The 14,155-nt window shown below is 38.5% G+C and overlaps 1 protein-coding gene across 1 annotated transcript in view; it reads left to right on the top strand.

Annotated features, from left to right (window-relative positions):
- The first annotated feature begins 11,108 nt into the window (after window positions 1-11,108).
- The window catches only part of ZAP70 (zeta chain of T cell receptor associated protein kinase 70), a 191,166-nt gene continuing 188,119 nt past the window's right edge, over window positions 11,109-14,155 (top strand). Inside the window, exon 1 of the mRNA XM_075863202.1 lies at window positions 11,109-11,173. The gene's annotated coding sequence lies outside the window, so the exon portion shown is untranslated. The remainder of the gene's footprint in view (window positions 11,174-14,155) is intronic.

Genomic DNA, 14,155 nt, shown 5'->3' with positions numbered 1-14,155 from the left:
GAATAGTCATTTAGCACATTAACAATGTAAAGAGTGTATTTCTGATTAATTTAATGTTATCTTCATTGAAAAAAACTGTGCTTTTCTTGCAAAAATAAGGAAATTTCTAAGTGACCCTAAATTTTTGAACGGTAGTGTACTTAATTGTGAAAGTGACTAAAAGATATTTAAATATTTGATGTGACAATGTCACAATTTTAGGCAGCCTTGCAAGCAAGCAACTTGACGGAGGAACAGGATTTCGATGCGGAGGGTTTGTGGCAGTCATAATAAAACTCCACTAATCCGCCTACGAGGGAACTCACCCCAGGCTCACAGCATGAGATGCTGTGTACAGCCCAGTGATGTACACTTTCAAGCTACAGTGTCTGACAGATGAGAAGAGCCAAACCAAGTCCTGCTGACATCAGCAATTGTCAAAGTAAAGCAAAGGCCAAAGACCTGAGTGACCTCAGTCCGCATCATCCAGGTATTGTACAGCAGAAGACAAGTAAGTGATCAGGAGGTGAGTAATAATAAATCCCCCACTGGACACCACCGTACTGTCTGACTCCACAATTGTGTGGGTTACCCTAAGGGTGACAGTCAATGAAGTGTAAAAGACAGTAGAGCATGATGATGTACAGGACTTGTCAATAAACATAGGGGGGAATACTGAGATTGGTGATAGCATGAGATTGGTGATAGCATTATTTTATTAGTTGAGGCTCTATTGTTTATATTGTGTGAGGTTTATAATTATAATTTATGTTAATATGCCACGGTACTGCAAATTACAATCTAAGGTGTTTTATTATGTGGCGTTATGAGGTGAAGGTCACTGGTTGTTGTCACTCATAAGTAAGAAGTACATGGCGTCAATGAGTGACCTGAGGTTATATTACCTGGGTATCTTTAGGTTTGAGAAAGATGCTGCCCATGACCTGTTATATCCACAGTGGTAAAGGTCCCATTAGGACAGTAAGTAACAGTGCAACACAATTATTATGACCAACACATTTACCGTGGCCGGACAAGTTTGGATTATCGCTAACATTAGTGGGCTTATCAGTGGAGAATGCACATAATATAGAGGAATTAGCTGGAATATGTGACAATGTTACAGATTGTGTTTGATGCTTTCAATGCTGCCCAATGGGGCATGTTCCAAGTAGTTGGCCCAGCATGTTGCCATTATATAGACTCTTATGGCATTATGTAGGTCAAGTATGAGATAGGTCGAGCTATGAGAATAAAGGAAAAGTTAGATAAGTCCTCAAGGGGGGATAAGGCCCCATTTAAGTACCTGGCTTGAATATAAAATCTCCTGAAAATAAACAAAAGGTGGGAAATGTGAAAGTGACTAAAAGATGTTTAAATTATTATATTTTGTGTAGACTCCATCTTGGATATCTGACATCTGTTTTGTAATCCATCTTGTAGCCTAAAGGATCCATTTTGTGATTAATAAGTTATGTTGCTTTAACCCCTTCACGCTTTTGGGCGTGACTGTACGTCCAAATTCAAAGTGCGTTCCCTCAATAGGGCGTACAGTCACGCCCTGTAGATAAAGCCGGCACAGGAGCTGTGCTCGCTTTATCTTCAGCGGCTGTCAGCTGTCATACACAGCTGACATCCCGCTGCAATGGCTATGATGGCAGTAACCGCCTATCTCAGCCATTTAACCCCTTCAATGCGGCTGTCAATGGCGTCCGCCGCATTGAAGTTGTTGAAAGAGGGAGCGAGCTCCCTCTGTACCCCCCGGCCCCCCCGCGATGGATCGCGGTAGGCGATGGTTGCTATGGCAACCAGGAAGCCGTTGCTAGGCTTCCTGCTTGCCCAGGTACGGTAGCCTAGCAGGCATGACGTAATAGGCTAACTGTCAAATGAAGAATGACAGTTACGATACACTGCACTACATAAGTAGTGCATTGTATTGTACCGCGGATCAGAAGATCAGATCTTCAAGTCCCCAGGTAAGTGTAATAAAAAAAGTTAAAAAAGTTAAAAAAAATGTGAAGGAAAAATAAATAAATTTAAGTTTTAACTAATAAAAACAACAATCGCCCTGTTTCCCTGATCAACTCCTTTATTATTAGAAAAAAAATGAAAACATGAATAAAAACTATAGATAATAGGTATTGCCGCGTTCGGAACGGCTTGATCTATAAAAATATCACATTTATTTTACCGCATGGTGAATACCGTAATTTGTTTTTATAAAAAACAATGACAGCATTTTATTTTTTGGTCATCTTGTCTAAAAAATTTTTAATAAAAAGTGATAAAAATGTTGCAAGTATCAATCGAAACTACAGTTCGTCACGCATAAAACAAGCCCTCCTGCAGCGATATCAACTACAAAATGTACTACAAAAAAGTTATGGCTGTCAGAAAATGGCGACACTAAAACATGATTTTTTTAGAAAAGAGTATTTTTATTGTGGGAACGTAGTGAAACGTAAAAAAACTATATAAATTTGGTGTCGCTCTAATCGTATCGACCCGCAGAATAAAGTTAACATGTTGTTTATACTGCATGGTGAACACTGTAAAAAATTTAAAAACAAAACCGTGCTAGAATTGCTGTTTGTACCCAAAAATGGAACCAATAAAAATTACAGCTCGTTCCACAAAAAACGCGCCCTCACACAGCTCCGTCAACGGAAAAATAACAAGTTATGACTCTCAAAACGCAATGATGCAAAATGACCCACATCGTAATTTGCTGGACCCCACAGGTGGACCCCGTAGACGCAGCGGAGATGAGGAAACTTTAGGGCCTTGTGCTGCTTATTGGGCTAGTGAAGAAGTCAAAGATTAGGCAATACTGTAGCGCAGATATTTTGTATAATACCCAATATACCCGGCCTGTACATAAAGGAATGGTTCACAGCGTACCACACCAATCCAAGGATTATTCATTCACCCTATTATTACATCATCCTATTATGCACTGATGTACTCTGCCCAGCTTACATATACCCTGATGTACTCCGCCCAGCTTACATATGCCCCCACATTATAAGATGAAATACCAGTAAAACACCAAGCAAAATCTGCGCTTCAAAAGGCAAATGGTGGTCCAACTGAGCCTGGCAGTGTGTCCAAACGGCAATTTATGACAACATATGGGGTATTACTGTATTCTGGAGAACCAGCTTAACAATTTATGGGATGTGTGTCTACAGTGGTACAAGCTGGGCACAACACATTGGGCACTGAAATGGCATATCTGTGGAAAATGTTCAATCTGCAACTATTGTTTACTCATTTTTGCAAAACACTTGTACGATCAAAATGCTCACTACACCCCTAGATAAATTCTTTGAGGGATCTAGTTTCCAAAATGGGGTAATTTTTCGGGGTACCACTATCTTACTACTATAGCTCAATTCAACATTGTGTCAAAAAACGAATCTTGTAAAATCTCCACTCCAAATACTAAATGGCGCTCCTTCCCTTTAGAGCCTTGCTGTGTGTCCAAATAGCAGTTTATGACCACGTGTGGGGTATATCCCTACTCTGAAGAAGTTGCTTTACAAATGTTACGGTGCTTTTTCTCTTTTATTTGTTGAGAAAATGAAAAATTTGGAACTAATGCTACTTCTTATTGGAAAATAATGTAATTTTTTATTTTCACTTCCCATTTCTAATAAAATCTATGAGACACCTGTGGTTTCAAAATGCTCACTACCCCCTAGATGAATTCCTCAATGGGTGTAGTTTGCCAAATGGAGTGAATTTTGGGTAGTTTCTACTGTACTGGTACCTAAGGGGCTTTGCAAAAGCGACATGGTGCACAAAAACCAATCCAGCAAGATCTGCTCTCCAAAAGCCAAATTGCGCTCCTTCCCTTCTGAGCCCTGTTGAGTATTCATACAGTGGTTTATTACCACATATGGGGTTTCTCCGTACTCTGGAGAAGTTGCTTTACAAATGTTATGGTGCTTTTTCTCCTTTATTTGATGACAAAATGAAACATTTTGACCTAAAGCTGCGTCTTAGCGGAAAAAAATTAAATTTTTCATTTTTACTGCCCAATTCTAATGAAATCTATGAAACACCTGGGGGGGGGGGTCAAAATTTTCACTACACCCCTAGTTGAATTCCTCAAGGGGTGTAGTTTCCCAAATGTAGTCACTTTTGGGGGGTTTCCACTGTACTGGTACCTGTACTCCAAAAGCTAAATGCGTGACTTCCCTTCTGAGTCCTGCCGCTTGCCCAAACAGCAGTTTATGACCACATGTTGGGTATTTCCGTACTCTGGAGAAGTTGCTTTACAATGTTGGGGTGCTTTCCCTCATTTATTTGTTGAAAAAATTAAAAATTCTGAGGTAAAGCTACATCTTATTGGAAAAAAATAAATTTTTCATTTTCAATGCCCAATTCTAATGAAATCTATGAAATACCTGTGTGGTCTAAATGCTCACTACACAACTAGATGAATTCTTCTAGGGGTGTCGTTTCCCAAATGGAGTCACTTTTGTGGGGTTTCCTTTGTTTTTGCACCACAAGACCTCTTCTAACCTGACATGGTGCCTGAAATATAATTTAAGAAAAGGAAGGTCAAAAAATCCACTAGGTGCTCCTTTGTTACTAGGGCCTTTGTTTCAGGCCCATAGCACACTAGGGCCACATGTGGGATGTTTCTAAAAACTGCAGAATCAGGGCAATAAATATTCAGATGTGTTTCTCTGGTAAAAAATCTTCAGTATTACAGAAAAAATTGATTAAAATGGAATTTCTGCAAAAAAAATGAAATTTGCAAATTTCCCTTCCACTTTGCTTTAATTCCTGTGAAACGCATAAAGGGTTAAAAAACTTTCTAAATGCTGTTTTTAATACTTTAAGGGGTGCAGTTTTTAAAATGGGGTGATTTGTGGGGGTTCCTAATATATAAGGCCCTCAAAGCTACTTCAGATCTGAACAGTTCCCTAAAAAAATAGCCTTTCGAAATTTTCTTGAAAATGTGAGAAATTACTGCTAAACTTATAAGCCTTGTAAAGTCCTAGAAAAATAAAAGGATGTTCAAAAAATGATGCAAACATAAAGTAGACATATGGGAAATGTTAACTAGTCACTATTTTGTGTGGTATAACTATCTGTCTTACAAGCAGAAACATTTGAATTTAGAAAAATGCTAATTTTTGCAAATTTTCTCTAAATTTTGGTGTTTTTCACAAAAAATATTGAATTTATCGACCACATTTTTTCACTAACATAAATTAAAATATGCCACGAGAAAACAATCTCAGAATCGCTTGGATAGGTAAAAGCATTCCGGAGTTATTACCACATAAAGTGACACATGTCAGATTAAAAAAATGAGGCTGTGTCATTTGGTCCAAAAGTGGCTGCGTCCTTAAGGGGTTAAAGCTAATACAGTATATCCATGTCAGCATTGGCTGAAACAATTATATGTTTTTGTTCCTAAGCTGCATGTGTAGTCTTTCTTGCTACGGAGAATATAAATAAATATTTACCAATTTTATTATGGGAAAAGGAGTCTACTATCTCATAGCCTTGATGAACATTTAAAAAGTCTTTAAGCCTATGATTGGTTCAGAACAAACACATTTTCATTGTATGCTATTGGCTGAATCAGAGTTATTGTTATATTGTAAATGATTGTCTGAAATAAAACCTATTCCCCTTTTGAAAGATAATTGTTTGATTAATAAACGTCAGAGGAGTATTTTTTTATTTTTTTATCAACAATTTTTATTAGAATAAGAAAAATATACAAAATATTGCAACACAGTGCAATGAAAAATCAAGACTCTACAATACATTTTTGTAAAGAACATGAAGAAACAATTTAGGATGTAACCTCCCGGACATCAAAAATAATAACAGCAAATGAAAAGGATCATCGCTATAACCGCGACGTAGTGCAATATTCAGGGAAACCAGTCCCAAATAGCTTTATACCCATGGGATATTAATTGCTAGAGTCTAAAACTAGTAGAGTTACGAAAAACACAAAGACCAGACAACAAAATGGAAACACATACAGAAACGAAAGCAGCATAGAAGCAGCGTTACAGGCATTCAAAAGAGGCCACCCAACCAAAGAGACAAATCAGAGCCATTCCGGAACAGTGACCATACTGTCCAAGTTAGAACAAACACTTCGGGTCTGCCCCGATCAGCGGCCAGCAACTCCTCCATTCTCATGATATTGTTCATCTCAGTTACCCATTCTCTTAAAGAAGGTACATTAGCGGACTTCCAATGACAAGGTATCACAGTCCTAGTCACAGTCAAAAAATGCCTAAAGACGCCCCTGTTGAGGTGTGAGAGCGACCGAGGAACCATGGAAAGCAATCCAATAGAAGGAGAAGCAGGAACAGAAGTATCAAAGAGCTTGTTCCCTTGATCTACATTTTTTTTCCCAGAAGGGACGGAGCTTAGGGCAGTCTCACCAGATGTGTAACATGGTTCCAGGAGCACTCCCACACCTCCAACAATCTGCGGACACATCAGGAAATATCCTATATAGAAAGGAAGGTCAACGGTATCATCTTGTGAGAATTTTATAATAGTTTTCCTGTGCAAAACCGGAAGTCGGTAGTTTGCGAGATAAGAGGAAAGAAGTCTGCCAATCCTCCTCAGAGTGTTGAATGCCCATCTCCCCATCCCATGCCGTAGTGAACACCAACTGAGAGCAAGAATAACTAGGCCGGAGGATCCCATGTAGATAGGATAGCATATGAGAAGGAGCAGAAGACAAGGACAGGTAGAGTTCCAAAGGAATCTTATCCTGAAGCAACACAAGACAGGCTCCCATGGAAGAAAGATATGGCCGTAATTGAAAGTATGACTACCAAATTGAGCGTCTCCCCGGGCAGGCCTCCGAAACAGCAGCAAGTAACAGGATTTCACCATCAGGAGAAAGGGTCTGAGCCAAATACACACCATCCTGTCTCCCCCAGCAGAGGAACGTGTCTACACCCACGGCCGGAGGGAAGAAAGGGTTATCAAAAAGAGGAGTCAAAGGACCCGGACGGTTAGAGAGGTCCGAAGTAGCAATGACCCGTTCCCAAACGACAAGAAACTGACGTGTGAGAAAAGGCAGAGAAGACGTTGGTCGTTGTGAACTAGTCAGCCAAGGCAAAGAGGACAATACAAGAGAGGACATACTTTTCTCAATGCGCACCCATTGCTTACCGGAATGTGAGTGAAACCAGCCCACTAGTCTCATGAGGAGTGCAGCTTGGTGGTAACGTTTGAAATCCGGTAAACCCACACCACCCTCCAGTTTAGGATAACTAAGGACAGAGAACCGAATACGAGGTTTAGAGGAGCCCCACCTGAATTTGGTCATGGCATGATGTAACGTCTTAAAGAATACAGCAGATACCGTAATAGGGACAGTTTGAAATACGTACAAGAATTTTGGCAGTATGTACATTTTAACAGCATTAATGCAACCAAACCACGACATGCACCCACCCCCAGACATCTCTAAATCTCGCAAGGTGTGTAGTTAAATTTAAACAAATCAGACAAATGAGTGGGAATATTCCCAAGTATTTCAAAGAAGAAGGCTGCCATTTGAACGGGAAGTCCTGAGCGAGATGAGCAGCAAGAGGAGCATCCAGAGATATATTCAAGGCCTCAGATTTAGAATAATTTACTTTAAAATTACTTAAGGGTCCAAATCGCTCTAACTCCCTAGTCAAGGACGGCAAGGAAATCATAAGATCTGTAATGTATAGGAGAAGATCATCAGCATAGTGTGCTAACTTATTATGTTGGGCACCAATAGAAATGCCATTAATGTTGGGGTTACTCCGCAGTGCCACAGTCAGGTGCTCCATGACCAGAACAAACAGCAGAGGCGATAGGGGGCACCCCTGTCTTGTACCATTGGTGACAGGCAGGGAATCAGACAAAAGACCATTAACTCGAACTCGAGCTGTAGGCCTATGATAAAGTGGCATCAACAGAAAGCAAACACATAGGTACCTTGTGTGTCTGACCATATGATGTTAAAAGAAGTGTCTTATTAGTATTGTCACGTGCTTCTCTGCCACGTACAAAACCCACCTGGTTATCCCTGACCAAGTCAGGCAAGAACGGAGAGAGGCGAGAGGCATTCCATTTCGCAAAAAGTTTCACGTCCACATTTATCAAAGAGATGGGTCTAAAGTTAGTGCATGTCGTGGGGTCTTTACCCGGTTTCGGCAGAATGGTTATGTGAGCTCCCAGAGACTGAGGGGCAAAGGGACAGGAGGAAGACACGGAATTGAAGACCTTTGTCAAAAATGGGGCAAGTTGATTTTTTAATGTCTTATAAAATCTATTGTTAAAAACCGTTAGGTCCCGGGCTTTTGCCCAAGGCAGAGGAGTATTTTTGAGCATACAAGCAGTGTCTGTGTTTATTACTTCTCTCTGATATTTCGATATAACCTATAATTTGAATCTGGATAAATTCACTGGGTGGGTATCGGTTGACATACCCATTACAGATTTCAGTCAAATATATTTTGAGTAATTTATTGCATCAACATTAATATAATTATAAGGCTAGGGCTACACAGCGACTTTTGGCCACGACATAGGTCGCATGACTAAAGATCGCTGTGATATAGCAGTGACTCGCTGGCTGTAATGAAAGTAAATGTGGCCACGATGCGACCACAGGTTTCTGCAACAAATGCAAGAAACCAATCAAGTTGCTGTAAAGCCTTATTCAATATATATATATATATAATGTGTGTGTATACACAAATGAGAAAATAGACGCAGCACTCCAAGAGTAGTTGCAAAGATAGTGGTTTATTCACCCATGTACAGAAATAGCTATGTTTCAGTCCTCTCAGCAGGACCTTTGTCAAGCAATGGTGATATGTGTCAATCAGGGTTTTATACCCTCCACTTGTGGATACATCATTAGTGATCATTACATCAGAGTTGTAAAAAGCATACAAAAAAATGCATTTAAAGTACATTCAAATTGTGCATATGTTACATACATATATCGTACATATATCAAATAAAGTGCACAGTGTAAATACATCATATAAAACGTAAAGGGAATGTGTCGCTAGAAATTTTTTTTTTTAGTTAAACAGTTAGTGTATAAATGATAAAACATTGTTCTAATTTTTTAAATGTTTTCACTTGTCAGGAAATATTATAAATTAGATTCTAATTTATAACATTTCCCAGTGCTGGTCACTAGATGGAGCAATTCCCAAAATTGCAGCATTGGCATGTGGTAAAGCAACCACATTGCTTTATGCTGCAAAATTTGAGAAAACACACTCGCTCTAGTGAGCTCACAGAATCCCCCCTCCCTTATCCTGGCTAGTGCCAGGAGAAAGGAGGGGATTGAACGGTCAAACCTCCTACACTGTGTGTCGCCATTTTTTGAGCTAACACACAGTGTAGTAGGTTTACATACAGTAGTAAACACACAGTAAAACACGTACATACACAGAAATAACTTACCTGCTCCTGCCGCCGCCACTCCCTCCGGTCCGTCCGCTCCGTCTGCTCCCTCCGCTCCAAGTGCTTGCATTAGAACACAAGTCCAGAAGCCGCGACCGGAAGTAGTAATCTTACTGTCCGGCAGCTGCTTCCGGTCCACAAGAAAATGGCGCCGGACGTCGCTCGGCCGAAGACCTTCCATTTGGACTGTGTGGGAGCGGCGCATGCGCCGTTCCCACACAGACGGCGTACAGCATAGTGAATGGAACGGGTCCCGTTCGCATTCTCTATGGGGCTGTATGTGCCGTATTCCATGTCTGTATGTGTCGTTAATCGACACATACAGAGATGAAAAAAAAAATGGCAGCCCCCATAGACAAGAAAAAGTGCAAAAATAAAAAAAAGTAAAACACAAACACACATATAAATAAAACATTTTTTAATAAAACACTAAAAGCAAATTGATATAAAATAAAAAAAATTTTGCGACACCCGTCCTTTAAATAATTGTCAATTGTCAGAAAAGCTCATGAATATTCATAAGGAGGAGGAAACAAGAGCCACTCACCAATCGCGTAATCCTGGACACATATTGAGAATAATATCCCTATTCACAGACTAAATGAAAGGCATCTATCAGAGGCAGCAGCGCTAGCCAATGGAATCAAAGCATCAACTGTTGTCATGGCATCCATGTTACTCAGCCAATGCTCGCTTAGCATGAGCCAGTGCCTAGGCAACGCTGTCAAAACACTGTGTGTTATATACGCAAAATGCGCAAACCTCCAATTGAGACAAGAACCACAATTTATTTGTTTTTTTCATTTATTCAAGTCCAGCGATAATTTCACACCTGCATTATACTGTTCCATTGTTCTGCTCTGTCAGAGGAGCAGATTAAGGGAATAACGGAACCAACGGATCCATTGCACAACCGACACCGCCACTTATCGATGGAACCCATTGACTTAAATAGATTCCGTCGGTTTCTGTCGGGGTGTCCGTGATTTAATAGCTGCACTATTGTTTCCGGTAAACCCGGCCGGATCTGCGACGGAGGCCCCTCAATCACGTTCGCTGTTTTTGTTTTTTCAGAGGGAAAGCTGAGAATCTGGAATATAGTTCAGATTTTTTTCTGATCCTAAGGGTAATGGGTTTTAGGCATTTTAATATATTACTATGTATACTAATATCTATCTATGTTTATCTATCTATCTATCTATCTATCTATCTATCTATCTATCTATCTATCTATCTATCTATCTATCTATCTATCTATCTATATCATATCTATCTATCTATCTATCTATCTATCTATCTATCTATCTATCTATCTATCTATCTATCTATCTATCTATCTATCTATCTATCTATCTATCTATCTATCTTAATGTATATGTATAATTAATATGATATAATAATATTTTAAATCCCCATTTATTTGTCATAAATTAACAAACATACTTAAATTTCAGACTAAAAACATAAAATGGACTTTCTGTACAAGTAATTGATATGTACAGAACTGTAACATGAAAGGGTACAGGGTGAATTTTGCAGGTGTAAGCATTTCTGTATCTTTTAAAGTCATCGAGCTTGTTATGTTGTCTGTCTTTTGATGTTCATATTGTCCCTCCTCCTCTTCCCCTTCTTTGAAATGAGGCCATATTCATCTAAAATCAGTTGTGAGAAGCCTCTGTTCATTTAATTCCTGTACGACCAGACACATTGAAGAGTTTATCACAGGATACAGGTATTCTAATCATGTCATTTGCAATTTGCTGAAAAGATTGGCCAAGAGAGGAATAAGTTTACTGGTAAATATTGGAAGGTCATGTTTGAAGAGCTATTTATACTTAATAATAGAAATAAACAAAGAATTAGGTCAAATACATCCTACTAGACCAGCACTGGTTTACTGGTCAATGGTCAGTAGTGGAGGAAGTAATGTTTTTTTAAAAAACAAAAAAACAAAAAACAGATATAATCTAGCTGTATTCTTGTCCGTTTATGTTATTTTTGATGCTCTTCGAAAGTCTAAGGACATAATTACTCAAGCAGTATCCTGTAATGGTTGGTAGCTTCTCGAAATATCTAAAACATTATCGATCTTAAGAAATCGCCAGTTTTTTTACATTCTGTGCCTTCGTTTTTCATTCTTTAATCTTAAATTTTTCTCCAGATTCTTTTAAAGCTTGAACAATGATAACAGAATGCAATGAGATAATGAACAGTAATATATAAATGAGACTCTACATGATCTTTATGCATTATCTGGTACTTAACTTGTTTGTTCTAACTAGTCGTTGACACAATATTTGTAAGATCGTTTTCTTTAAAATAAGTGGAGACCATAAGCCAAGAGCAGAAGTTATATTTTATACAGCATTGGTTGCACATACAATTCTTAACTTTTAAGATGCGGTTTAATGTCTTTACATTTGCTGACATTTGGTTATTTTGGGAAATCTGTAGCAGATGTATTGAATAGTTGCCTTTGCTAAAAGTTACACCAGATATGAAAAGAAATATTTTTAACACAGAAGACGTTGAGAAGGCAGCATGACCTACTTTGCTACAAACTATGTTCCACTTCACCCCCACCCTCTCCAAGTCACCTGTGTAGGTCTGTTATGTGGTGCTGTGCCTGCTACTGTGGTGGGCTAATGGTGCTGATAAGTCTCTATCTCCTGCCCTGAGGTCTGAATGATATTCTATTGCAGATCACCATGCTATTTGCCGGAGTATAAAAAGGTTCAGTACAGCTACAGCTCAGTTTATTTACAGATACTGTAAGTGTACAAGTACATAATACTTATGATACACAAATGTGTAATATGTGCAATTTGTACTTGTTTATTTGATATATATTTTTCTTAGGTAAATACCACTATTAACAGATATTCTCTGTACATATTTGCCATGGCATTTACTTATTTAATTTTACCCTAAGATATGTTTTTCTGTTAATATTATTAACAATTTCAATCATAAGACATAACATTTGGATTTTTAATGCCTCCTTTTTTGTTGGGTAAGAAATGAGATAAATAATCTTAATAATTGTTCTTTATTCATGTCTTACCTATTTGTCACCACGTATATAAAATGTTCTCTATCATATGACTGCTTCCAAATTGTTCATCTGGAGATTCATTTTATTTTAAGAAATCCACATGGTGCTGTATAAGTCACATTTAATGTGTTGCAAATTTACTGATTGTTAATGTCATGATCTTGGGAAGCATATTTATTCTTTCTCAGCAGACGATTTATATATTTTATATTTATATCTTTATCCCCGGGGTTAGAGTCATTCGGGTGACCACCATTATTTGGGGTAAGAGACATGCTTGTTAACAGTATACTTTTTGTGACTGAGATTGTCATGTTGTAACATATTGGTTATGCGCCATCGCACTTTACTACGTGAACTAGTTTTTTCTCTCTCTGTTACATTATTTATATAATGGTTATATATTCTATTATAAACCCATAAAGTTTCCAACTATATTCCCACTGTGGCTGATGTTTAATGTAATGTTTTTGATTAACAACAAAGATTACACACACACACACATATATATATATATATATATATATATATATATATATATATACAGTCCAGGGTGGATGAACACAGCACTCCAAATGCAACAAATCAGGCCATGTGCTCGTTACCTGGGGGTGAATCAATTCCCCAATATCCAAATAGAGAGAAATGTAGAGCGTAGTAACGGCACCAGGACTTCAAGGTGGATGAAAGCAAAAGTGGATTTATTTCACCTCAACACAGCAACGTTTCGGTTCAACAGGAACCTTTCTCAAGCCTTGAGAAAGGTTCCTGTTGAACCGAAACGTTGCTGTGTTGAGGTGAAATAAATCCACTTTTGCTTTCATCCACCTTGAAGTCCTGGTGCCGTTACTACGCTCTACATTTTTCTCTATATATATATATATATATATATATATATATAATGAACCTCCCTATTTGTAGGTAGATTGAGCTTTAGTGCATATCTATTTATATTTAGTGGTTTAGGTGGCATTAGTGTTGCAGGGTGCTGTCGCCATTTTTTTAATATCTGCTGTATATCTGCAGTCATAGGTGTTCTTGCACCTGCGTATTTTGTATCATTTAGTTGGAATGTGCTGTTCAATTTTTGTTGTGTTTATGGTATCCATATATGTGGGGTTAGTGACTGCCTCCACTTGTTGTTCTTGCACTCCTCCCACTCTGCCCTGGGTGATTTTAATCAGTTCAATGCTGGATCCTACCATCCCCAGGTATATATGTAGGCTTAGTCCCAGTTCTGGGTGTATGTGCAGCGTAGGTTCCCACCTTACAGAGGTCGCCTTGTCGTGGCAGGTGGGCTAACACTTTTTGATCAAAATGTGCACTAAGAACCTCCCTATTTGTAGGTAGATTGAGCTTTAGTGCATATCTATTTATATTTAGTGGTTTAGGTGGCATTAGTGTTGCAGGGTGCTGTCGCCATTTTTTTATATCTGCTATATATATATATATATATATATATATATACCCCCTGTGGCTGTAATGCACTTTTTTAATATATGTATATATACAGGGTGGGCCATTTATATGGATACACCTAAGAATAAAGTAACGTTAAAACCAAGCACACCATTGTTTTTCTTGTGAAATTCTCGATAAGTTTGATGTGTCACATGACCCTCTTCCCATTGAAAAAACTAAAGTTGGATACAAAATGGC

Source organism: Rhinoderma darwinii, chromosome 1 (genome assembly GCF_050947455.1).
Source record: "Rhinoderma darwinii isolate aRhiDar2 chromosome 1, aRhiDar2.hap1, whole genome shotgun sequence".
Lineage (NCBI taxonomy): Eukaryota > Metazoa > Chordata > Amphibia > Anura > Rhinodermatidae > Rhinoderma > Rhinoderma darwinii.
Note: the sequence above shows the minus strand (reverse complement) of the source record. Positions and strands in the feature narration are given on the sequence as shown.